The following is a 27192-nucleotide window of genomic DNA, read 5'->3' on the forward strand; positions in this document are numbered from 1 at the left end:
ATCTAAAGGATCCTTAAACGAAGTACCATCTGACGTAGGAATAGTAGTCCGTTTAGCAAGGGTAGAAATAGCCCCATCAACTCTAGGGATTTTGTCCCAAAATTCTAATCTGTCAGACGGCACAGGATATAATTGCTTAAAACGTTTAGAAGGAGTAAATGAATTACCCAATTTATCCCATTCTCTGGAAATTACTTCAGAAATAGCATTAGGAACAGGAAAAACTTCTGGAATAACCACAGGAGATTTAAAGACCTTATCTAAACGTTTAGAATTAGTATCAAGAGGACCAGAATCCTCAATTTCTAAAGCAATTAGTACTTCTTTAAGTAAAGAACGAATAAATTCCATTTTAAATAAATATGAAGATTTATCAGCATCAATCTCTGAGACAGAATCCTCTGAACCAGAAGAGTCATCAGAATCAGAATGATGATGTTCATTTAAAAATTCATCTGTATAAAGAGACGTTTTAAAAGATTTTTTATGTTTACTAGAAGGAGGAATAACAGACATAGCCTTCTTGATGGATTCAGAAACAAAATCTCTTATGTTATCGGGAACATTCTGAACCTTAGATGTTGATGGAACTGCAACAGGTAAAGGTACATTACTAAAGGAAATATTATCTGCATTAACAAGTTTGTCATGACAATTAATACAAACAACAGCTGGAGGAATAGCTACCAAAAGTTTACAGCAGATACACTTAGCTTTGGTAGTTCCAGTACTAGGCAGCGATTTTCCTGAAGTATCTTCTGACTCGGATGCAACGTGAGACATCTTGCAATATGTAAGAGAAAAAACAACATATAAAGCAAAATAGATCAAATTCCTTAAATGACAGTTTCAGGAATGGGAAAAAAATGCCAATGAACAAGCTTCTAGCAACCAGAAGCAGAGAAAAAATGAACTTAAATAATGTGGAGACAAAAGCGACGCCCATATTTTTTGGCGCCAAATAAGACGCCCACATTATTTGGCGCCTAAATGCTTTTTGGCGCCAAATATGACGCCACATCCGGAACGCCGACATTTTTGGCGCAAAAGAACGTCAAAAATGACGCAACTTCCGGCGACACGTATGACGCCGCAAACAGAAAAAAAATTTTGCGCCAAAAAAGTCAGCGCCAAGAATGACGCAATAAAATGAAGCATTTTCAGCCCACAGGGAAAAAGTCAAATTTTTTAAGGTAAGAAAAAATAATTGATTCAAGTGCATTATCCCAAATATGAAACTGACTGTCTGAAAATAAGGAATGTTGAACATCCTGAGACAAGGCAAATAAATGTTTGAATACATATATTTAGAACTTTATAAACAAAGTGCCCAACCATAGCTTAGAGTGTCACAGAAAATAAGACTTACTTACCCCAGGACACTCATCTACATGTTTGTAGAAAGCCAAACCAGTACTGAAACGAAAATCAGCAGAGGTAATGGTATATATATAAGAGTATATCGTCGATCTGAAAAGGGAGGTAAGAGATGAATCTCTATGACCGATAACAGAGAACCTATGAAATAGACCCCGTAGAAGGAGATCACTGCATTCAAAATAGGCAATACTCTCCTCACATCTCTCTGACATTCACTGCACGCTGAGAGGAAAACAGGGCTCCAACTTGCTGCGGAGCGCATATCAACGTAGAATCTAGCACAAACTTACTTCACCACCTCCATAGGAGGCAAAGTTTGTAAAACTGAATTGTGGGTGTGGTGAGGGGTGTATTTATAGGCATTTTGAGGTTTGGGAAACTTTGCCCCTCCTGGTAGGAATGTATATCCCATACGTCACTAGCTCATGGACTCTTGCTAATTACATGAAAGAAATAGGGAATTTTCCAGTTCCTAAAATTGGAATTAAACAATGCAAATTTTATAAGCCCAACCCTGCTACATATTTGTTTCTAATTAGCCATGGCAGAGATAAGAAACTGTAAAACATATTTGCTAACAAAATGATAATACTGTGATTTGCTTTCTAAAAATGCAATTTCTATAATAAACCGAGCCAATATCATTATAGACAACAAGAGGGATATAGAGAGCAATATAACAGACCTAATTATGATCATAACAGACATCCAGAAGAAGTAAGAGAATCAAATTGGACAAATAGAGGAACACATTATAATGATAATTTCCAGAATACCTATAGAACCAACACTTCATTTGAAAAACAACCATACTATCATCAGAACACATATAACACAAATCGAAATAAAGAACACAACAAACCACATTATAACGAACCATATAACCTAAATCAAAATTGGAGAGTACCACTACAGAACAGATTTTACCCTTTACAAGACACACCACGTTCAAATAGAAATAGGACTTTTTCAGATAATAGACCACCCACCTTTCCAAACAAGGAGAACTCCATCCAGAATCCACATTTTTTAGAGCAGTCCCCTGCTCAGGCAGGGACATCCAGAGATTTTATGGAAATAGGAAAACCCCAAAGAAATCAGTGGGGAAAAAGAAGGTTAGAGGCAGAAGAGGGAGAGGAACCAGACAACAAAACACAAAGGAGGTAAAAATAGACACCAAACCTTCAGGAATATTTAATCTCAGTAAATGCAATATTAACGATACACAGGCTAAAGTACTCAATAAAGGGTTAACGTTTGCACCTTCGTGCAAGCTTAACAAATTCGAAACTTTGATTAACATTAACCAATATATCCGCAAGCTAACATTAAAAAGATATTTTCTAAAAAATCCTATACAGGATAAAATTACATATACCAATAGTCAATATATCCACACAAATATGAAGGCTAAATCACGTTTGTTTCCAATTCAAGAGAAAAGCGAACATATAAAATTATTTGAAGAAAACATAAAAAAAGATTTAGATCTTTTAGATCAAACTCGTCCTTTTAAAAAAAACTTAACAAACAAAGAATTAAATACACTCAAAGAATTACAAAATAATAAAGACATAACAATAAAGCCCGCCGACAAGGGTGACGGTATTGTCATAATGGATACAGACTACTACATCAGCGAATCATATAGATTGTTAAAAGATACCACTACCTACACACAACTTAAACAGAATCCACTTAAACACCAAAAAATAAAACTAGAAAGTCTATTAAAAGAGGCTAACGAAAAAGGAATACTAAATAATTCAGAATTAGAATTCATAACCATCACACATCCAAAGACACCAACATTTTACTTTTTACCAAAGATTCACAAACATTTACAAAAAACCCCAGGACGTCCCATCATCTCAGGAATAGAGTCACTCACATCAAATCTTTCTCAATACATAGACTTTTTCTTACAGACATATGTCAGCAAATTACCAGCATACTTACGAGATTCCACACAGTTCTTAAATCAAATTGAAAATATAGAATGGCAGGAAAATTTCACCCTTGTAACATGCGACGTGAGTTCGCTTTACACCAATATATCTCATGATATAGGGTTAGAAGCTATACAAACATACCTAGACAGAGACAAAGAACTCCCCATTCTACAAAATAAATTTATCCTTGATTGTATTAATTTCATCCTTCATAATAACAGTTTTCTTTTCAAAAATGATATCTTCCTACAAATAAAAGGAACTGCAATGGGCACAAGGTTCGCCCCCAGTTACGCCAATCTATTTATGGGACTATTTGAAGAATTAAATATATACAATAGCCCATGGGGGGCGAACCTTGTGCACTATTGCAGGTATATAGATGACATATTTATCATATGGCGAGGAGACACAGAACTTTTAGAATCATTTATAGAGGATATCAATTCAAATGATATGGGTATTAAATTTTCTCATGAATATAGTAATCAAAAAATAAATTTCTTAGATATTGAACTGAACATTATATCTAATAAAATTCACACTCAAACATATTTTAAAAGCACAGATGCCAACAATTATATACATCATGAAATTTGTCATCTAAATTCATGGAAATCAAATATCCCTAAAGGTCAGTTCATGAGAATCAAAAAAAATTGCTCAGATATAGATAATTACGAAACCCAATCACAAATATTAACTAAAAAGTTCATAGAAAAAGGATACAATGCAAAAACAATAGAGAAAACTAAACTAAAAGTAAAACAATTAGATAGAAATACATTACTAAAATCAAAAAATAAAAAGAAAAACCAGGACTTTAATACAGACAACTTATTCATTCCATTCATAACAGAGTATAGTACCCAACATATGGAAATTAAAAGAATCCTCCAAAAACACTGGCACTTAATAAAAGAAGATAGAATATTGGGTGAAAAAGTGAAAGGCCAGCCAGATATAATTTTTAAAAAAGCAAAAAATCTTAAAAGTTTGTTGTCACCTAGTGAATTCAAGGAAAGAAAAATAATAAAAGATAGAGATCTTAAAGGTAATGCACTAAGAGGCTATTTCCCGTGCAACACATGCAAAGCATGTACATATAGTACAAAAATTAAAGAAATTAATTCTTCATATAACAAATACAGTGTTAAAATTACACAAACTCTAAGATGTGCAGATAACAATATAGTGTATTGCATAAAATGTTCTTGTAATTTATTATATTTTGGACAGACCAGTAGAACATTACGTGATCGAATAAGGGAACATATCCTAAAAATTGAGCACGGATCAGAAGAAACTAAACTCTATTCTCACTTTAAACAAATTCATTCAGGGAATCTTAAAGATTTTAAATATTGGGGGGTCAAAAAACTTAATCTAGGAATTAGAGGAGGCAACATCACGACATTACTATGTAAAAAAGAAGCTGAATACATCTTTAATTTTAAAACACTCTACCCCTCTGGATTAAACTCAGAGCTGGATCTGAATGGCCTTTTTTAATAGACAGTAAAGTCCAAACCTCACCATCATATAATAATCCCTCTGCGATATGTCACTATACTAAACCTAGAGATTATACATGGGCAAATATAATACATATATAAATTGAGGAGTATATATTTTTATTTATTTTTTATATGTTTTTATATATTTTGCAAATAATTTTCTATGCACTTTAAAAAAAAAAATTTATGTACTTGAATTTCTCATTTATATAAAAATTTTATATACTTGTAAAATTTATATATTCAGAACAACATAGTTTTTTAAAAAAAGGATGGCTATATTAGCATCCTGACACATTATTTAATACTCTCCTGATCGCTAATATAATTAAATGGATTACTATATGCATACGTCATTACAATCAGATGTATGTATGCATAATTTATTGACTTGTCTCATATGTCTTGCAATTTTTATTTATTTATATTTATTTTTATTTTTATATTGTAATATACACATATTTTACATTACCCTCTATATATATATATCTCTTTAGGCTCACCATATATACACATATATTTAGATTTCTAACAATATTGGTAGAATCTCAGAGACAATACCACAGGTCGACTACAGAGATTAAGGGTTAAATATACACAATAGCGCTAATTAATATAGGGATAACTGATATAGGGATAAAGCTGTAAATAAATATCATAATGTGAATCATATGTGTTTCTTTTACATGGGACTAATTATTATGATTTTTTGAAACTTAATAAGCTATTCGAAATGTACCCTGAAAAAACTTTAAAAGTTTATACGATGTAACAATTCAATATGCACCAATCAAATAACCACCAATCAGAACAAAGCTGAACATTTTTAAACCAGGTGAATCCCCCAGGTGAGCATCTTGATAAAGGCCCAAGCGGCTGAAACGCGTAGAACTTTGCTCACTGGAAAGATTGCTACTTTTGGATACTTTTATTTAAGTCGGATATAGTGCAGTAGGCTGGGTACTTTGAACTAAACATAAGCATGTGCAGTTCTATAAGTATAATTCCTAACCCATGATCTGATCACTATCCTTCTTATAATTTAACCGCTGTGAAATAAGACAGCGGTGACTCAACAAACAATCTACTTCTCTTCAACTTTGCTCCGGAACCACTTGGAGGCAATTAACCACAAGGAGAAATCTCCCCACAACAACACAGAGATTTCACTGTCACGCTGACATTCGATACGGCGTATATGATACGCATACAAAGCCATCACAAACCACAGAGTTGATATAAAGAAAAATATCAGGACACGGACATCATACGGCAGGGAAAATTAAAGTTGGAACTTTGACCTTTTTCCTTGAGAGAACTGCCGACAAATAGAAACTGTTTCAAAAAACATAATCAATACAGGACTAAACACTGAGAGTCCCGGTCCATTGAAATAGCGAATATACACAAATCTCTGCATATAAGGTAATATCAATACAAATATCTAACACCTATATGCACGGTGATAATCGCTATTTTTTCTTTAAAGTTTAATATATAAAACCTGTTCAAATTGCTTTTAATTATTTTGTTATATTGTCATTGTTTTATAATATAACGCTACATTTGTATCCATTGTATCTAATTTTCCATATAGAATTGATGCCGGCATCCATCTTTATTTGTATTTTTAATTTTAATTTTAATTTTTATTAAAACTTTTTATATGAAACACAAGGTTTATATGAATATCATTATATAAGAAAAATATATATAACTCTTACAGAATATCTATCTTTACACCCTCTTTAAGCTTTAATTTAGCGCTAACCCTAAACACACTTTTTTTCATGAACTTTTTTGGTTAGTCAGGAGGTCTAATCACAAACACTGGGTTAAGTTTAAGGGTAGTCCGAGTGTAGTATCTTTAAATATAAACCCAAACTTCCATTTCGAATAACCTCCATATTTTTAGATCCACTCACTTATACATCTATAAATTTAGATTTACTACATAAACATCTATAAATATAGATATATTATATATCACGTTCTGCTGAAATAGAACCACATACACAAGACATCACGAATAGACGAATTAGAATTATATAATATAGCTTCACATTGGCTTAAACACTATCACACTATTTCTTAAAACACTGACTTATATAATTGATAATAATCACTATACACTATTTATCACGTACGAATTTAAATAAAGATATTTTTTATAGATAATTCACAATATTTGAAAAAATTCTTTACTCATACACTTAGAAGTTCTTTATTGACTTTTTCTATTATTCCCAAAAGAATTAAAATTTAGTCACTTTATTTAATTTATTCACATTTTTTCACATTGGAACATTTATATTTGGATTTTTATAAAGGAGAAATTTTTATATTTGGATTTTTTATATTTGATTTTATATAAAGGAGAAAATTTTTATATTATAGATTGTTTTTATATATGAAATTTTAAATTGTGAACTATTGATACAATTCTAAAATTAAGATTAAAAACATGGATATATTTGCCCATAGAGATCTTATGTTAAAAAACATATCCAACAATAGCCATTTAGAAATAGAAAACACTCTTCAGAATCTAAACACAGATGACATATATTCTATTTTAGAAGACTCACTCCAGAAAGAAATTAAACTTATCCTAGAAACCAAATATATACAAAACTATATAGATTTAAAAATTGTACCAAGAGGACTCAGATTAAAAAAGAACTGCACTTTTCCATTACCTGACCAATTATCGAAAGAGTGGTTTGAAACCCTTGAAACAGCCTCACTAACATTAATGAAAATAATTATTAAAGCAAGGAATATACAACTTAATGATACAAAAAAAGAAATAGATAATTCTAAAAATAAACTCAGCAACATTGAATTAAATGAAGAACACAAGTATACTCAATCTGAAATAATTAAAAGAATCTCTGAACTTAAAAGTAACATCATAACCCAGAAAAACTCAAAACTAAATAGGGATATATCTGATTATAGAATTGATGAGACCATTTCTGATGTGGAGAACAAAACCACAACAAATGATACTGGAATAATGGATGATAATACGTTAACACATAACAATAGAAAAGAACTAGCACAAATTTTTAGTAAAGGAAAAAACATACACACTTCTGTAATGGAAAATAGACATACTACCTCTAATCATCAAACATCAAACAGAAAACAACAATACTCTAATAATAGAAATGACAATTACAATTATAGCTTTAAAGCCAAACAAAATCATAAAAGAGAGAATCAAAATACAGAACAATATAATCATTATAACTATAATAACTATAACAAAAGTGAGTACAAACAAACAGGATATAAGAATTTCTATAATAAACCGAGCCAATATCATTATAGACAACAAGAGGGATATAGAGAGCAATATAACAGACCTAATTATGATCATAACAGACATCCAGAAGAAGTAAGAGAATCAAATTGGACAAATAGAGGAACACATTATAATGATAATTTCCAGAATACCTATAGAACCAACACTTCATTTGAAAAACAACCATACTATCATCAGAACACATATAACACAAATCGAAATAAAGAACACAACAAACCACATTATAACGAACCATATAACCTAAATCAAAATTGGAGAGTACCACTACAGAACAGATTTTACCCTTTACAAGACACACCACGTTCAAATAGAAATAGGACTTTTTCAGATAATAGACCACCCACCTTTCCAAACAAGGAGAACTCCATCCAGAATCCACATTTTTTAGAGCAGTCCCCTGCTCAGGCAGGGACATCCAGAGATTTTATGGAAATAGGAAAACCCCAAAGAAATCAGTGGGGAAAAAGAAGGTTAGAGGCAGAAGAGGGAGAGGAACCAGACAACAAAACACAAAGGAGGTAAAAATAGACACCAAACCTTCAGGAATATTTAATCTCAGTAAATGCAATATTAACGATACACAGGCTAAAGTACTCAATAAAGGGTTAACGTTTGCACCTTCGTGCAAGCTTAACAAATTCGAAACTTTGATTAACATTAACCAATATATCCGCAAGCTAACATTAAAAAGATATTTTCTAAAAAATCCTATACAGGATAAAATTACATATACCAATAGTCAATATATCCACACAAATATGAAGGCTAAATCACGTTTTTTTCCAATTCAAGAGAAAAGCGAACATATAAAATTATTTGAAGAAAACATAAAAAAAGATTTAGATCTTTTAGATCAAACTCGTCCTTTTAAAAAAAACTTAACAAACAAAGAATTAAATACACTCAAAGAATTACAAAATAATAAAGACATAACAATAAAGCCCGCCGACAAGGGTGGCGGTATTGTCATAATGGATACAGACTACTACATCAGCGAATCATATAGATTGTTAAAAGATACCACTACCTACACACAACTTAAACAGAATCCACTTAAACACCAAAAAATAAAACTAGAAAGTCTATTAAAAGAGGCTAACGAAAAAGGAATACTAAATAATTCAGAATTAGAATTCATAACCATCACACATCCAAAGACACCAACATTTTACTTTTTACCAAAGATTCACAAACATTTACAAAAACCCCCAGGACGTCCCATCATCTCAGGAATAGAGTCACTCACATCAAATCTTTCTCAATACATAGACTTTTTCTTACAGACATATGTCAGCAAATTACCAGCATACTTACGAGATTCCACACAGTTCTTAAATCAAATTGAAAATATAGAATGGCAGGAAAATTTCACCCTTGTAACATGCGACGTGAGTTCGCTTTACACCAATATATCTCATGATATAGGGTTAGAAGCTATACAAACATACCTAGACAGAGACAAAGAACTCCCAATTCTACAAAATAAATTTATCCTTGATTGTATTAATTTCATCCTTCATAATAACAGTTTTCTTTTCAAAAATGATATCTTCCTACAAATAAAAGGAACTGCAATGGGCACAAGGTTCGCCCCCAGTTACGCCAATCTATTTATGGGACTATTTGAAGAATTAAATATATACAATAGCCCATGGGGGGCGAACCTTGTGCACTATTGCAGGTATATAGATGACATATTTATCATATGGCGAGGAGACACAGAACTTTTAGAATCATTTATAGAGGATATCAATTCAAATGATATGGGTATTAAATTTTCTCATGAATATAGTAATCAAAAAATAAATTTCTTAGATATTGAACTGAACATTATATCTAATAAAATTCACACTCAAACATATTTTAAAAGCACAGATGCCAACAATTATATACATCATGAAAGTTGTCATCTAAATTCATGGAAATCAAATATCCCTAAAGGTCAGTTCATGAGAATCAAAAAAAATTGCTCAGATATAGATAATTACGAAACCCAATCACAAATATTAACTAAAAAGTTCATAGAAAAAGGATACAATGCAAAAACAATAGAGAAAACTAAACTAAAAGTAAAACAATTAGATAGAAATACATTACTAAAATCAAAAAATAAAAAGAAAAACCAGGACTTTAATACAGACAACTTATTCATTCCATTCATAACAGAGTATAGTACCCAACATATGGAAATTAAAAGAATCCTCCAAAAACACTGGCACTTAATAAAAGAAGATAGAATATTGGGTGAAAAAGTGAAAGGCCAGCCAGATATAATTTTTAAAAAAGCAAAAAATCTTAAAAGTTTGTTGTCACCTAGTGAATTCAAGGAAAGAAAAATAATAAAAGATAGAGATCTTAAAGGTAATGCATTAAGAGGCTATTTCCCGTGCAACACATGCAAAGCATGTACATATAGTACAAAAATTAAAGAAATTAATTCTTCATATAACAAATACAGTGTTAAAATTACACAAACTCTAAGATGTGCAGATAACAATATAGTGTATTGCATAAAATGTTCTTGTAATTTATTATATTTTGGACAGACCAGTAGAACATTACGTGATCGAATAAGGGAACATATCCTAAAAATTGAACACGGATCAGAAGAAACTAAACTCTATTCTCACTTTAAACAAATTCATTCAGGGAATCTTAAAGATTTTAAATATTGGGGGGTCAAAAAACTTAATCTAGGAATTAGAGGAGGCAACATCACGACATTACTATGTAAAAAAGAAGCTGAATACATCTTTAATTTTAAAACAATCTACCCCTCTGGATTAAACTCAGAGCTGGATCTGAATGGCCTTTTTTAATAGACAGTAAAGTCCAAACCTCACCATCATATAATAATCCCTCTGCGATATGTCACTATACTAAACCTAGAGATTATACATGGGCAAATATAATACATATATAAATTGAGGAGTATATATTTTTATTTATTTTTTATAAGTTTTTATATATTTTGCAAATAATTTTCTATGCACTTTAAAAAAAAAATTTTATGTACTTGAATTTCTCATTTATATAAAAATTTTATATACTTGTAAAATTTATATATTCAGAACAACATAGTTTTTAAAAAAAAGGATGGCTATATTAGCATCCTGACACATTATTTAATACTCTCCTGATCGCTAATATAATTAAATGGATTACTATATGCATACGTCATTACAATCAGATGTATGTATGCATAATTTATTGACTTGTCTCATATGTCTTGCAATTTTTATTTATTTATATTTATTTTTATTTTTATATTGTAATATACACATATTTTACATTACCCTCTCTATATATATATCTCTTTAGGCTCACCATATATACACATATATTTAGATTTCTAACAATATTGGTAGAATCTCAGAGACAATACCACAGGTCGACTACAGAGATTAAGGGTTAAATATACACAATAGCGCTAATTAATATAGGGATAACTGATATAGGGATAAAGCTGTAAATAAATATCATAATGTGAATCATATGTGTTTCTTTTACATGGGACTAATTATTATGATTTTTTGAAACTTAATAAGCTATTCGAAATGTACCCTGAAAAAACTTTAAAAGTTTATACGATGTAACAATTCAATATGCACCAATCAAATAACCACCAATCAGAACAAAGCTGAACATTTTTAAACCAGGTGAATCCCCCAGGTGAGCATCTTGATAAAGGCCCAAGCGGCTGAAACGCGTAGAACTTTGCTCACTGGAAAGATTGCTACTTTTGGATACTTTTATTTAAGTCGGATATAGTGCAGTAGGCTGGGTACTTTGAACTAAACATAAGCATGTGCAGTTCTATAAGTATAATTCCTAACCCATGATCTGATCACTATCCTTCTTATAATTTAACCGCTGTGAAATAAGACAGCGGTGACTCAACAAACAATCTACTTCTCTTCAACTTTGCTCCGGAACCACTTGGAGGCAATTAACCACAAGGAGAACTCTCCCCACAACAACACAGAGATTTCACTGTCACGCTGACATTCGATACGGCGTATATGATACGCATACAAAGCCATCACAAACCACAGAGTTGATATAAAGAAAAATATCAGGACACGGACATCATACGGCAGGGAAAATTAAAGTTGGAACTTTGACCTTTTTCCTTGAGAGAACTGCCGACAAATAGAAACTGTTTCAAAAAACATAATCAATACAGGACTAAACACTGAGAGTCCCGGTCCATTGAAATAGCGAATATACACAAATCTCTGCATATAAGGTAATATCAATACAAATATCTAACACCTATATGCACGGTGATAATCGCTATTTTTTCTTTAAAGTTTAATATATAAAACCTGTTCAAATTGCTTTTAATTATTTTGTTATATTGTCATTGTTTTATAATATAACGCTACATTTGTATCCATTGTATCTAATTTTCCATATAGAATTGATGCCGGCATCCATCTTTATTTGTATTTTTAATTTTAATTTTAATTTTTATTAAAACTTTTTATATGAAACACAAGGTTTATATGAATATCATTATATAAGAAAAATATATATAACTCTTACAGAATATCTATCTTTACACCCTCTTTAAGCTTTAATTTAGCGCTAACCCTAAACACACTTTTTTTCATGAACTTTTTTGGTTAGTCAGGAGGTCTAATCACAAACACTGGGTTAAGTTTAAGGGTAGTCCGAGTGTAGTATCTTTAAATATAAACCCAAACTTCCATTTCTAAAAATGCAAATCTACCTATGGTTATTTCATTTGAAATCTCAAACTAACTCTTCAGAGAATACAATGTCCCCCAGGTAGCCATGTGTGACCTTAAAATGCATTGCTTATTGAAAGTGTTTAAAGTAATATATATGATTATGCTAGGTGAGAAATGCTGGCATTTACACATTATATTATTGAATAGAAAACTACAGCTTTAGGGAATATATGAAAGAAAAAATAATCTTATATATCTGCAGATAAAATGAGATTAGAATCTCAATTTACCAGAAGCGTCCTTTTTATTTTAAATGTTTTATTCCCAAATAAAAATAAACATATCAACAAGAATTTGAAGAGAAAGCAAACAAGAAATTACAAAAAAAAACAATATAAAAATATGAATGCCAGAAATAATATATTTAATATGATGTTCTAGTGTGAAAATAACAAATAATATTTTTGTAAAAAAGTTTTAGTTTTAAAAGAATGATTATTTTTGTTAACCCCTTTTAGGTGCCTGCTTGTGTGTCCCACTGTTTTTTATCCACTATCCAGGAAAATACCTTTGCTACTAAAATGCAGTATGATGTATAGGGTTGCACCGATACTGATACTAGTATCGGTATCGATACCAAGTATTTGCATGAGTACTTGTACTCGTGCAAATGCACCGATACTTAAACCGATACCGCCAATTCCTACCCATATGCCATCTTGTGGCGTTTTTCAAACTGTATGTTCCCATTTCATTTTAAGCTGGAGTGGAGACTTAACTAAAAATTGTTCACTTCTGTTCTGCCAATAAATATTGCTGTTATTTGTATTATTGTACGTCAGAGCAGTCAGGACCATCTTTAACACAGGGCAAAAGGGGCAGCTGCCCTGGGCCCAGTCTCTGTTGAGGGGCCCAAGATTCCTAAAAAAAAAAAAATTTTTTTTTTTTTTTTTTTTTTTTTTTTTTTTATGGTTCATACCAGACTGTTGATGTGACATGGGGAACACACACATTCAGTCCTAATACTGTCACAGTTCAAAGTACTCTGCTTATATTTTTTTTTAAAACTGTGCCAGACCGTGCCGGTGTCATGTGACATGCCAAGCTAGTGCCATGTGCTGTTTTAGATGTGCACTGTGCAGAACTGAATGCAAAGCCCTAACTCGGCATCCAGCCATTTCCCACTGCATCAGAAAAGGTCCTACTGGGGTTACCACTGTTACCAGGTAACTGCTCTGGTGGTGGGGATTGTTTCTGGGTAGGGCTGACTGTAGGCGCATGCAGCAGAAAGCTGGAGCGGCAGGCACATGAGGATTTGAGCATCTGTGCAGCTGCATACACTGCTCTCTTCAGTCTTGAGGCTGTGTGACTCATCTCACACTGTATCCATGCAGCCTTGGACATACAGCATCCAGTCTACTGGTCCCCTTAGCCCTGCTCTTTCTGCTGTGGCCCTAAGATCAACTAACTGAAGTTTGTTAGGGGAATAGTGCTTTGTAGAAAGGTGTCAGTGGGAAGAATAAGTGAGTGCACACACACCCCTCCCCATGCAGCATTGTCTAGTTCAGGGTGAGAGGGAACTTGTTCCTAGCAAAGCAGCGACATGTGCTGGTGTGGCTGATGTATAGCGTCATGCTGATACTTCACACATTAATGTAAGGTTTATTTTTATAGTTTTTATTTTTTCTCTGTCTCAGATTTTACAGCTTCCCATAGTAGTTCTGCTGTTCCAGTCAGTAAACTTATATTTGTCTGCACCTCCATGCTTCCTCCTTTACCTTGCTTTGCTCCTGTTGGCTGCCCTAAATCTCTTTAACCAGCTAACCTCACACCAGAATCACATTCAAAAGAATATTAAATGAATCCACAGTGGAGGAATTTATATATTTATTTACTTATTAGTACTGCTTAGGTCCAGTTTCACATATTGCAATTTTTTTTTTTTAAATGATTAGCCCAGCAGTGGATGATCCACCGCTGGGCTAATAATAAAAAAAAAATTGATTTAGTTGTTTTTTGGGATGTTGGGGTGGAGAGCGAAATTTTATGGGGTGGGGGGGGGGGGGTCCCAAGAAAATTTTTGCCCAGGGTCCAATCAATATTAAAGACGGCCCTGAGAGCAGTGCTCCAAAAGCTGCTACTTTACAGCTGGAAGCCTCTCATCTTGTACAATTATGCTCAAAACATACTGTACTCTGAGGAACACCCTTAGCCAGGGCTGGACTGGGAATAAAAAGCAGCCCTGGAAAAATATGAAGACCAGCCCTATTTTCTGTTGAGTCAGTAGAATACAAATGCCCCATTTTTCTCAAAGGTGATTATTGGAATACTCCTTCCCCAATATTATTTTCAGAATTAAAATATACGACTTTGTATTAAGTACAAGTGTCAGATTTATCAGTTATATAGGCATCCTACAACCCAATTGCATCCAGTAATTGCCCATTTAAATTGTAGCTTTCCAGTCCCAGCTGCTGCATTTATTGTTGATATTATTTATATATGTTATTGTAATAATTTTATTTATAAACATGTTCTATGAACTTTGTGACAACAAGCACATAAAACTGTTTTATTATTTCAAAATGTCTTTTGAGATACAGTTCATAATTATAAAGAAGTGATCTTAAATCATTAGTCTGTATTGTGCTTGGTAAACTGTCATGACATTAAAAAAGTATCGGTAATTGGTATCGGTGAGTATTTGAAAAAAAAAGTATCGGTACTTGTATTCGGTCTTAAAAAAATGGTATCGGTGCAACCCTATGTCCATTCCAGGGTAAACCCCAGGGCTGAGTTGGGATTTTATTGTAATTGTCCCAAAACACCCTGGGCGCGATCACATATACGGCGCAGGTTTCGGCGCAAGCGTGGGAACCCAATTCGCCCGTAATTTCACCTCACACATCGGGGTATTACATATACTGCGCCGTTAGATGCTAAACTGGCATAAGTAGGACAAACTAGCGATCTTCTGAAATGTGCACAAATACACATTTTAGTCGTCGCAAGTAACTTACGCCAGTATTTTATTCACGGAAAGTGTCAATAAAGAGTAGTTTTATGCAAATTAGGCTAACACTCGTAAAAATGAAAAAAAAAACAATTATAGACTGCACTTCTCTAACTCCACAAAAAATGTTATACACAATGTATATAGAAATATTCAGAACAATAAAAGCATGAAGTCTAAAACAATCATAAAAATCTAAATAGATAGAATGCAATCCAGAGTCAACATTGCACAATTAATATATACACAAAAGCAATGGCTAATGCACTTAAAATATATTTAAGTACATAAATACTTCCCAAATATGAGTGACGCTGTAGTGGAAGGAGTTTTTCTTTCTCTTGTACTCGTAAAAATGAACCACAATTTCATATAAAAATGTGACACGTAATTATGCTATTCAAAATTCATATATAAACCCATATATAAAGAGATGAAGGTAATACAATTATGATTTCCCATTGTTCTTTCCTCCAAGTATTGTTGATTGTTTTGAGAAGAAATTTAAAGTAAATAAGCAAGTATATGTCCACAATGTGATAAAGTACCTACAAGCTCAATCCATTTGATTATGTTGTGGCTTCAAACTATTTCAAATACACAAATATACCTTAAAAAACCAATATCATAGTATACTGTCACTTTAACCTTGAGATGCTGCTTAAATGTATGTGTTTGTTAAGGCTTCCAGGGAGTTACGTTGCTTTTTTAGTCAGTGCAAGGGTTGCTGCGCCTGCAATTTGTGGCGAGATAACAATGGAGTAGATTCTCTGAATTCTGCGCGCGTAAGTCCTTATGCTGTATATTGGATACCAAATTCCGTTCTGTGTTAGTCTATGGTTAAAAAAATACATCCGAAGGGTGAAATATATGCGCGTAACTTGTTTGCTATGCCATATATGTAATACCAAAGTCGTGTAAAATCTGGCGTCGCCGGCTTTTGCGGGCGACGCTGCATATGTAATGGAGCCCCCTGTGTGCACCTCGGATGTGGCCCACTAGTTTTTGCTGAGCGTAGGTAAAATGAGAAGGTTCCTGTTAGATGTTAGGAGAGCAGTCAGCAGCTGGAGACAGTGGAAGGTAATACATGTGCTGTCACACATGGGGCATAGTCAAACATGATCAGATGATCAGAGCAAAGCAATTCATCCTGGATCCACAAGAAGTCAAAACAGACCAAAGTCAAACACACACACACACACAAACCAACCCAATCACCCTACAGACAGGGGACTCAAGTAAAGATCCACCAGGCAAATGATGATAAAAAAAAACAGCCTCAGTCAGGTTCTGTTAATCAGTGACGCAGAACAAACACCAGCAAAATTTAATCTTAATTACATTTAATAAAAATAAATTTAATATAATTGCAACCTTTTTTTTGTGAATTTTTTGTGTGAAATTTGACAGCTCTGTGACGTTGGAGCTTATCAGCTAATCTCTCAGCTATATAATTGCACTCTTTTTGTGGAATCGCCCAATTATATTCTCGCGATACTAATCAGATACCACCACCTTCACTTTTTTGGATTTTTATCACGACATATGATACGTATAGTATCTTTTTCTCCTAAATTTATATTTTTGTGTATACTTTATACTATTAGTGGGTTACATACAGAGACATCCTCCAACCATGAACATTTGCTGATTTGCAAGCGGCTCTTTTTTATTGTTTATGCCAGTCTCTGGTTTCACAGTCAGTGATTGAATACTTGGGGTTTTAACATGGCCACATTTTTACAGTGCTCTGAGCAAGTTAACAATCTTTGGAACTAATTGTGGCTTTTCTACTTGCCATCTGCATCGTCCTTGGCAATATAAGTGTCTGGGCTTTTTTCAAGATCAAGATTTATCATCTCTTGGTTGCCGTAACTTTAATATTTTGTGACAGAATTATATGTAAACCAACTGACATTTCTCTTTTAATAGTGTACATATGGAGTCCATAGTGATGTGTCTGAGCAATTTACTAATGACGTGAATTGCCTTACTACAAAGAGCAATGGAGGATATCCTGCAGGAGATACGCATGACTAGGGAGGCCCAGTGTTTGTGGGTAGACTCTGCCATGCTGATAACCTTTCAAGCATATGCAGACACAACTTACAATTTTGCTTCAGCAATATCAACCCCTGAAGGAGATCTGTTTTCAAGTTCAGTGGATTCTACTGCAAGGGCAACTATGGAATCAGAAGCGCAGATCGTTTCAGCTATAGGAATTTGGCTGGATGCCCTACACAACCCGTCAAAGCCTGCCTTGCATACCCTATTGAAGGCACATGGATGATGAAATATACTGATAGTTCACAATGTGTGCAATAGATAACATTGTGCTCACTCCCATAGAGTTATTTATGAGTCGGCACTGATTGGCTAAAATGCAAGTCTGTCAAAAGAACTGAGATAAGGGGGCAGTCTGCAGAGGCTTAGATACAAGGTAATCCCAGATGTAAAAAGTGTATTTATATATCAGTGTTGGTTATGCAAAACTGGGGAATGGGTAATAAAGGGATTATCTATCTTTTTAAACAATAACAAATTTCAAGTAGACTGTACCTTTAAAGTACATAGGCTTGTATTATGGAACATGAATAAGATAGGTGTATGCTAGATCTTGGGGATCACATTTGAGCCAGCGTTTATACCATCTCGTCTATTGTGTTGCTCATAACATGTGCAACTCATTTGGATTGGATTGGATTAACTCACAAATAGGCCAACCTGGCCTCTCTCTGTTGTCCCCCTGTTATAAGGTTCCAGCTAATAATTATTATAGTTCAAATGTGTCACAAATTGTTTTGTTTTATAGATTTCCATGTTTTTTTATGTATGCAAGTTGATGAGTTGTGATTTTACAATACAAATCTATTCTGTGTCATAGCAGTTGTTCTTTACCCACCATGTTACCATTACATATGAGTTAAACTGCCTTTTCTTTTTTTGCTGAAATTGTTTTTATTGGTCTTGAAATGCTTCTAAAATAAATATTTGGAATATTTGGCCTAGTGTTTTTTTTTATTACATCTAGGGACTGGGAAACACGGGAAGTTAGAGTGTATAAGTGTCAGGGTTTTTTCTCTGCTTTGTTTGACATGTGCTGCTGGCAACCATTTTGCTTACCTTTTCTTGCTGAATCTGGTGCAGTGTGTGTGATGCTGCTCATTTCCTGCAAGCCCTTTTATGGCCAGACTGTTGTACATCATCCGTGTGAGACAAGTTGCAGTCTCAGAATTGTGATGTCATCACTTACTATTTAAAGGGCCTCTGTTCAGTATGCTTTGCCCTTGCGTTATCTCAGACCTGTTTGTGAGTTCCTGTGTATTACCTGGCTGTCTGATGTCCCTCCTGGTTCCTGACTCGGCTCATCTGACTACTCGCTTTGGCTCCTGACTCGGCTCGTCTGACTACCAGCTCTGGCTTTGACTCCTGGCTTGTTATTTGACTTGTGGACTTTTTATTGTTTTTTGTTATTAATAAAGGTGTGATTATTTTTGCACTTCTCGTCTCAGTCCGATTCCTGGCACCCTGACAATAAGGTTACCATTTGATGTATTTTACATTATTTTCAATACATAAAAAAATCAGACGTGATACACAAATGTGCTCAATGAGCAATTAAAGAACCTATGATCAGGAATCACCTATGAATACATAAAGAAGCAAGTTTAAAGTCTCAAATTATCCTTGAAAAAGCCAGCAGTATATGTGGTAACACGTATGTCGGATATAAAGACTTGCAGTTTAAAAGTTGTCATGAAAGGAGACAGGGTCTTGTCAGCAGTGCCAAGATTGCTGAGAGCCCTATGTGGGACTCATAGCCTGAGAGCAAGTAGTACACTGGAGGGTCTTAGAAGTTTTCTATGTATCACTGTTGCCCTGGTCTCTAACCGAACTGCGTGTTTTTTTTTTAATAAAAGCTTATTTTAAGTATTCAAGTTACAGTTACTATCTGATCCAACTGTATCATGGGCTGTGTAAACTTAGAGCTGGGTTCACTGCTCAGAAGAATGTGAGTAGGATATAAACAATACTTTTAACAAAGACTGACAATATTGCACCATTGTTTTTGTTCCTTTTTTACATGTGCTGAATAACCTGGAAGGAAATTCTTACCTTATAGGAAGGAACTTTGCATCTAGTTGCCTATTTCCTTTATAATAGTGCAGTTAATCACTTTTGACGTTTTTTTGTATTGTTTGTATCTATTTGTATTGTTTGTATCTTTTCATTCACTCATTACTTCACTTTTTTGTTTGATTTTATTATCTGTGTGTTAATTCTTGTTTTTCTTCCCATTCCATATAAATGTAAGGTTATCTTTTTGCAACATATATAGGTCAGATTCAGGGACTGTAATTGGCAAGGAGCAAGATAGGTAGAGTAGCTTAGGGAGAATGGACATTTTGGTAGCTACCAAGCATCCATATAGGGTGATCTTGTATTTTATTCATTTCAATATCAATTGTCTAATAAGGGAGTAGAGGAGTTTGTACTTTGCTAGCTAAAGTGAGTGTAAGTCACTTGTGAGCTTAATACCTAAATATACCTCTTCGCCCAAGTAAATGTAAAGTTACGTTTAAGAAGCTTTTTAGTGGTGTGAAGTAGATATATAGATAAAGCCTCATATTTGTCATTGTTAAACTTATATCCAGATATCTGGCCAAATTTTTGTTTCAGAGAAAATAAAGGAGGTAAAGATAGCATTGGTTTGGTCAATGAAAGTATGATGTCATGTACAAATAATGCTACTTTATGTATTTTAGTTCCTACTTGTAAACTATAGATGTTGTCATATTCTCTCATTTTAATTGCTAAGGGATTTATAGACAATGCAAAAATCAGGGGGGGGGCAGGGGACACCCCTGTCTAGTACTGTGTCTTATGGGGAACACTTTTGACTGATATCCGGTTAATCTCACATTAATTAGGGGATGGCAAAGAATATAGAGAAGAGATCACTGAGTGGAAAGCACCTGTGATACCTACTTTCTTTAGGACACTATGCATATATTCCCAGATAACTATCAAGTGCCTTCTCTGCATCCAGGGAGAGGAACAGAGAAGGCATTCCATTGACAGAGGCAAAGTTAATGAGATCAATAATTTTATGTATATTATCAATAATTTCACACAAAACCTATTTGGTCATAGTAAATAAGTTTAATTAAGGGTATGTTTAAGCTATTTGATAAAATTTTATGTCCAAGTTAATAAGGGATATTGGCCTATAGTTTTGGCAATGTTGCTTACATTTACCTGGCTTAGGTATGACTAAAATTTTAGCCACTACAAATTCACTCTGTATCTCTTTCCCTTGTAGAAGTTAATTAAATATTATTACTAGTTGCAGAGCTAAAATGTCTTTCAGGGTCTTGTAAAAAAATCCCAGTATAACCATCATGACCAGGGGCATTATTTATCCTATTTTTTTTATGAGCAATAACACTTCCTGTAAGGAAATGGGGCATTCAAGTGATCTAGTTCTTCTGGGGGACTTTAGGAAGTTGACAGTCATTAAGAAAACTCTCTATCTTTTGTTTATTGTGTCCTTCAAAGGAGTGGGGTAAATTATATAGTTTGTAGTAGTAGTTAGCAAATATATTTGCTATTTGTTGTGGATCACTAGTAGTGTTGCCTTTCGGTTGTTGTATATGTGTACCTGTAGTGGCTTTAGTGATATCCTTTTAATTTATTTGTTAGCATTGTATCAGGTTTATTAGCATATAAGTAGTATTGGGCGTCAATCATTTTTATAGATTGCATTGTTTCTTCATTTAATAATTGATCTATTTCTACGTTTTTTTAATTTGAGGGATTTAGTCAGGAAGTGAGTAGGGCAGAGTGTAAGCTGTGCTCTAATATGTTTAATGCCAGAGCGAATTGACTATTTCCTTAGTTTAAATTGGGTCTGAATGCTAGTTTATTTTATTAATAACCCTTGTATATAAGCTTTAAGGGCTCCCCAGGTGTGTAACAGATTGGCTGTAGTTCCTTTGTTTGTCTCAAAAACATGTTTGATGTCAGTTTGTAGTTGTTTTTTAAAAAACAACAACTATCTTTTAATAGTTTAAAACTCCAGATCTAGATCTTTTCTTATTAATTATTCCTGAAAGTATTACTTGCACCATAGCATGGCCAGACCAGGGGCAGTTTATAATATGAGAATGTGTTACTAGTTGGATAAGAATTTCACATAACAGTATATAGTCTAACAGTATATAGTCTACCATGGGGAAGGTCTTATGGACCGGAGAATAATATGTATAGTCACATACACCACTATTTTTAGTCCGCCATCCATTTATTAGATTTTGATCTAATAGAAAATCTCCTAAAATCTTGAGGTGGGTCTTTGTCCCCCTCCTCCCTGTTTCCCTGATTTATCCATCTGTCCATCAAGCCCCAAGTTAAAGTCTCTACCAATTATGGTCCTATATCTTTTCCAATGGGTTAAATGTTTACTAATTTGGGCTAAAAAATGGGTTTTCATTGGGAGGGTAGATATTTACAATTATTAAAGGAGTATTATGAATAGTCCCTCTAATAATAATGTAGCATCCATATCTTCTTCTAACTTAAAATTTAGGGAAGCATGTAAAAGTATGGAGACCCCGCAATGTTTCTTATTACTAGTGGAGTGATATTGAATTGTGTAGGTTTTATCCCAATATTTGGGGGTTCAGGTTTTTGGTAAAATGGGTTTCTTGTAATAGCACTATATATGCTTTAAGTGCTTTGTAGCGCATGAGGGCTTTTTTGCATTTGATAGTATAATTTAGCTCTCTAACATTATGGAACAGTATTTTAATTAAATCATGGTATGAATTACAAATTATTATTTGCTTCATGAAATCTCTGATGTGAAAAAAGGAAAATGTTATTGCCTGGGACAGTTGTGGGAAGAACTGGACCTTCAGATTCAGGAAAGTGATACCTAAATAAAATATATTGCTCTATATATTTGTTTGTTAGCATAATGTTTTAAAATTGGGAGTATGATTCAAGTAATTCCATCTTTAGCTAAGGACAATAACTTAAAGACTATTCATTCCTCAGTTAAAATTGATTAGTTACAAGTTTGAAAATTGTTACCTTATATACTGTATGAGTTTGTATAGGAAATCTGAGAATATCAATGTATACTATTGTTATGTACCTACTGACATGACAATTTTGTTATATTGAATGTTGGGATAGAATGTTATAACCTATGTAATTATCTTTCTGCTTGTAATGGACTGTTCATGACTGGTTCCTTAATAAAAAAATAATAATAATACGGTAGTCATTTTCTTATTGCTATAGCCTTCGGCTGTGAGAGATAACTGCAACCATTTGCTCAGCAATGAATAGATCATGGTTTGTAATATATACATAAAAGTGCAGATTTGAATGGGTTTGCTGTCCCTTTAAGAACATTATTTAACTTAATAAAAATATACACAATACAAAATATTAATTTTACATGGGAAATTTAAGATAGACAGCTGAGAATGGGCACTCTAATTAGCCCAATGGTGTAGTACCAAATCAGTTTATATCTTTAATGTTCTATTTTTATTTTGTATTCTTTGACAATGACATTTCTATTTGCCTATACGCTCTTTATAGGTAATTAAATGCTGTTTTTAAAAGGAATGAAATAATAGTTTACTGCCTCAAAAAAAATGTAAACGATCTTCTAAAGTGTATTTCAGAGATGGTTTTTAACTTTATATTTATGCTCTTTGTGTGATTTGAAAGTTGTCAGCTTTAAAAGGAATGATTTGTTATAAAACCTCTCCACATTAAAGCAGTTGTAATGGGGAAAAGTGAACCTCTTGCCTTAATGTCTGCAGTGTTTGTTATGTGGACTTCATTGGAAATGGGGCTCAGGTTTTATAGCAAATATTAAACTATTATTCTTAATTGCCAGCTTAGCATTAAACTTCACTCAGATGGATATTGAACAATCAGACCCAGCCCTTCAATAATGCAAAACAGGCAGGTGCACCTGGTAACACATAGCTGAGGTTTCTGCTTGGTTTTGCAATTTTTAGCACATATACATTTGCTGTGTGTTGCTCTTTTTCACATGTCCCAAGGTGAGCACTGCACTTGAAGAGGATGACAATACTATGCTATGTGCCATTTGTCCCTTCCAGACAGTGCTTGCAGTTGCCCCCTTGACTAATGGGTATTTCATAATGCTCCCCATTCCAGTTCTCTGTTCAGCTAGTTGTGTATGAGAATGTAGCTGGGATCTGCAACTTGCTAACAAACTGGGACAGGGAATTATTAATATGCTGAGCAGAAAACAATGAACTGAACAGTTCTTCTATGTTAGAAATTCTTCATGACTCACTGATGAGAACTGATCTGCTCTGCACAGGGAGAAATAATTTGTACTCTCTGCAGAATATCAGGTTCTCAGACTTGTCACTGTATGCTTAGCAATAACAAGTATGTCTATCTGTGGTAGCTTCTGATCTCTATAATGGCAGAGATAACACGTTCCAGAGGTGCATTGTGCAGGAGACGGGAAGATATATCCCTGAAATGTAAGGCATTCGCTTTATATCATGTGCCTTTGAATATCTCTGGAGAAATGAATGCATGGGCTGTGTTAAAAAGATTAGGGGTCCATGCAAAGACTGACTCATTTTAATATATGTATTTATAATTATTGCATTATGCCAATTAGATAAATATATTAAAAATTGTGAGTGCAGATGATTGACTAGATTGTCACAGTTCTTTGATGACTGGACCTGAAGAAGAAGCTGCAAAAGTAAGGTACAGGATCAGTAGGAGAGACCAGCTTATTACCTGCATAGAAAAAAAGCCTTGCAGCTAGTGATTCCAAAGGAGGGGGGATAGGGAGCTACCTTGGTAAACTCCTTCTCAGTGGTACTTGGATTTCTGAAGGATTTGACTAAGAAGGTTGGCGGTTCAAAGATAACTATTACATGTTTCCTTATCTCTCCCTCTCTGTATGTGTATATATATATATATATATATATATATATATATATATATATATATACACACACACACACACACACACACACACAACTTAGACATTTTTACTTTTGACTATCTTCAACATTGAGTGGACTACTTACTTTTTCCCTCTGGGCTAGTAACCTTCAACCCCTGACCAGTAAATCATAGTGATATCTTTCCATATATATAGTATTTTTTTGAAGGAAATAAAATTGCTCCTGTTACTCCATGATTATTGATTCATATTGTGCTCATTAACTTCGAGGAAAGCAAAGGAACAAAGTTATTTACAATTTTTGATCAATTTTGTAGCAACCGAGTATTTTCATGGTGATTACAAACAGTTGTTATGATGACAGAGGGGGTAGTATTGGTGAGTATCCTACCTTAAAGGGACATAATACTCATATGTTAAATCACTTGAAACTGATACAGTATAACTGTAAAAAGCTTACAGGAAAATATCACCTGAGCATCTCTATGTAAAAAAGGAAGATATTTTACCTCACAGTCTCCTCAGCTCAGCAGAGTAAGTTCTGTGTAAAAAGTTATACTCAGCTGCTCCCAGCTGCAGGTAAAAATAAAAAAAAATGAAGAAATGAACAGCAGCCAATCAGCATCAGCAGTGCTGAGGTCATGAACTCTTACTGTGATCTCATGAGATTTGACTTAACTCTCATGAGATTTCATAGTAAGCTTCCTTTACCTGATTGGTGAAATAATATGAGAGTTCACGATGCTCATGCTTTCAGCTGTCCCAGCAGACACACTAAAATGCTGCTTAGAAATCCTTTACAATGGGAAGTGGCTACTGAGGAACTTTTGAGGTAAAATATCTTTCTTTTTTACATAGAAATGTTCAGGAGATATTTTCTAGTCAGCTTTTTACAGCTATGCTGCATCACTTTCAAGTGTTTAAACATTTGGGTATTATGGCCCTTTAATGTAGCTGGTGACTGACTAAGATAAATAACACAACCTGGATATTTTCCTTCTGCAAAGTCTTGACTTAGGGTCATTTGGAACTTTCAATACTTGCAAGCCCTATTCCATCTGTTCCGTGGGAAGCAGGCTCACACTTTTTTTTTTTATAATATGTACTAAACAAATTAATTTCCAACTGTATCCCTTCTTGATTTTAAACAACACATTTATATCATTCTGAATGATAACTTTTATATATAATATTTCAGCTATACTAAATATTCATATTTATATTGAATTAATATGATTTAATTGCATCGGTGTGTATTTTACATGTTCTAAATGTGTTTTTCATTTTGTGAAGTTGTAAACGGAATTTTAACACTTTACACCTACGAGAGTAGACAAAGTGGAACCTATTAAAGAGTGAATATGACTAGCTGAAAGCCGCTAATGAGATTACTTTGAACTATGCTCACATTAATCCTTTTTTGGCTCCCATTCAAGTAAGTCTTCCCCAAACATAGTTTCAAAAGCACAAAAAGAAAATCTGACATCTTCGTGAAGAGCTGATTATATGTTTGTATTTTTTTGACATCCAAATTAACAACTATTGGCAAGTGGGAAAATAATGACAACAGAAATATATATGCTGTCTACAACAAGTGAGCTTTAAGGGAGTGTTGTCTCTAGATACATGACATTTCATTTTCAAAAACTATAATGATAAAATAGCTACTTCCTTCATGTTGTTATTTATTGCAAGTCTGGTACCTTTTCCATTGCAATCTGTACAAATATTATTTGCTGTTTTTTTGATAATAATAGAAACTGTATATCAAACCTCTATCAAGTCAATTCCTCTTTTGTGATTTCTAGTCATTCAAGCTTTGATAAACTTTATTTATTAAGCTTTGATGGAGCAATATGTTAGGCAAGGAGGTGTATGTACAAAGTCTATGTGCCTAAGTGATCATTCTGTGGATGGAAAAGGTTACCTGCCAGCGAGCCTGTAAAACTTAACTATGGGCCAGTGATGTGGAATCTGCCACCTACATTTATGATTGCACAAGTGATATCCCAGGTGACAGATTTAAAGGGACAGTCGACACCAGAATTGTTATTGTTTAAAAAAATTGATAATCCCTTTATTACCCATTCCCCAGTTTTGCATAACCAACACTGTTAAATTAATATACTTTTTACCTCTTTCATTATCTTGTATCTAAGCCTCTGCAGACTGCCCCTTATCTTAGTTCTTTTGACAGACATGCATTTTAGCATTTATCAGTGCTGACTTATAAATAACTCCACGGGAGTGAGCACAATGTTATCTATATGACACATGTGAACTAGCCCTGCCTAACAGTGTAAGAGGCAGTTCAATGGC

Source organism: Bombina bombina, chromosome 2, assembly GCF_027579735.1.
Source record: "Bombina bombina isolate aBomBom1 chromosome 2, aBomBom1.pri, whole genome shotgun sequence".
NCBI classification, from domain to species: domain Eukaryota; kingdom Metazoa; phylum Chordata; class Amphibia; order Anura; family Bombinatoridae; genus Bombina; species Bombina bombina.